This window comes from Rhinopithecus bieti, unplaced genomic scaffold, assembly GCF_001698545.2.
Source record: "Rhinopithecus bieti isolate Rb0 unplaced genomic scaffold, ASM169854v2 scaffold_42745, whole genome shotgun sequence".
NCBI classification, from domain to species: Eukaryota; Metazoa; Chordata; class Mammalia; order Primates; family Cercopithecidae; genus Rhinopithecus; species Rhinopithecus bieti.
Window position 1 is genome coordinate 1,428,997 of NW_016819184.1, and position 2,243 is coordinate 1,431,239.

The window sequence follows — 2,243 nt, forward strand, 5'->3', positions numbered from 1 at the left end:
ACCTGTAATCCCAGCACTTTGGGAAGTCGAGGCAAGCAGATCACTTGCGGTCAGGAGCTCGAGACCAGCTGGCCAACATGGTGAAACCCTCTCTTTACTAAAAATACAAAAATTAACTAGGTGCAGTGGCACACATCTGTGGTACCAGCTACTTGAGAGGTTGACACAGAAGAATTGCTTGAACCCAGGAGGCAGAGGTTGCAGTGAGCTGAGGTCGTGGCAATGCACTCCAGCCTGGGCAACAGAGCAAGACACCTTCTTTAAAAAAAAAAAAATAGAAGAAGGAGAAAGAAGAAGAAGAAGAAGAAGAAGAAGAAGAAGAAGAAGAAGAAGAAGAAGAAGAAGAAGAAGAGGAAGAGGAGGAGGAGGAGGAGGAGGAAGAGGAGGAGGAGGAGGAAGAGGAAGAGGAAAAGAGGAGAAGAGGAGAGGAGAGGGGAAGAGAAGGGAAGGGAAGGGAAGAGAAGGGAAGGGAAGGGAAGGGAAGGGAAGAGAAGAGAAGAGAAGAGAAGAGAAGAGAAGAGAAGAGAAGAGAAGAGAAGAGAAGAGGAAAAGAAAAAACAAGACAAAGATGGCAATGCGATGATATCATTGACTTTATACCCCCCATCTCAGCAAGGGGCAAATATCAGTACTGTCATATTGAATGACATTCATTGTTTGTAACACCTTGAATTTATAACTAACACTGGTGGTCAACCGATTCTTCATTCTGAACTGAAGCTTGGAAAGGGACTTCAGAGAGATACCAGGGATCCATGAATTATTCAAAATAAAATTTATGTACACATGCATAGTCTTTCCAGTAATTAAGAAACTGAAAAATGTTGCATTGATACTTGTTATATTACGTTCTTCTAAAAAATGTGGAGAGATTCTCCATCTCACTAGTCCAAAATCCCATAGTTTTGTTTCACTAATCTATTTTTTATAACTGTGAACATCCAATGAAATTCCCCTTCTCTGAAAGAAAGGAAACAACTGAAAAATCACTTTCTATTCCTAAAAATCAACTCATATAAGAGTTGGACAAAAGGTGTTGGATTTGTGGCATAGTGAACCAGGGAGGAGCTCTGTTGTGGCGGCTTTTCCTCCAGCGCCTGGGAGCTGAGTGTGCTCTGGAAGGAGGAGCAGGAGGGAGCCAGTGGCCGCCTCTTGACCCGACCCCTTAGTGGCCTTTCTGCCTCATGCTGTCTAGAGCTACAGGACCTGACAATTTGACTGGAGCATCCGTGTTCCTTGTTCAGATTTCCTGATACTTATTCCCTCGCAGTGGCCTTTGTGATGCTGTCAGTGTCTACCTCTCATAAAAATGGTGGCAATTCTTGAGACAGGATGTTTCCTCATGATCTGCAGCTGATTCAAGCCACGCGTTCCCTCAAACTTGCTTCCATCTCATTCCTTTGCTGGCTGTTACCTGCTGTGTCTCAGTCACACCTAATTGCTCCTGTGTTGTGTGCACAGTGAAAGGTGTGTCACATTCCCCACACTCCTCGCACAGGCACCTAATGAGATTTGCTTCTCCTTAAGCTAAGTGGAAAAGGAGATGCTCATTTGGACCACAGATTTTCACCTGAGGTTTTACAAAATCTTCAAGTAGTTTTTTTCCTGGGACACGAAATCTACTTCCCTATGTAGCCAAAACGTTTCCAATAAACATATATTCCTTCTTATTTCTTGGAAACAAATTAAGTCATTCCAGTGCATCAGCGAGGATCACTATGGTGCCAAGTATGTCATACAGCCATGGAGAGGCAAGCCGTGTCTCAGGAACACTGTGCAGATCTCCTGAAGACTTTGCCTTTGGCTATGGAAAAAGAGCATGTCATCTACTTACACAATATATGCTTGCTTCTGGACTGATAACTAGTTTTCTGTGGCAACTTTCCAGGTTGAACTCATGGGCTTTTGATCTATAAATGCAGAAGACATGTTTCAGAATTCCAATTCCTTGAGAAGTTGGAGGCCTGAAGAGGGTCATGTGATTATGCACTCTCCTCTCCATCTGCCTGTGTGGGGCACTGTCTCAACCCAAAACCCTACTGTCCAGATGCACCCACTGTTGCAGATTAAGCCCCTTGCCCCAGTGCCTGTCAGGGCCTAGTGCCTGGACAGGGCTGCTTCTGCTGTGTCCTGCAGGTCTGAGGAATGCACGTGTCTGGAATTCTTCTCCATCTTGGGATATTTCTATCCACCCATTAATTCCAGCTCCCTGTTACTACCTGGGATTAAGCCACAGTGGGAAG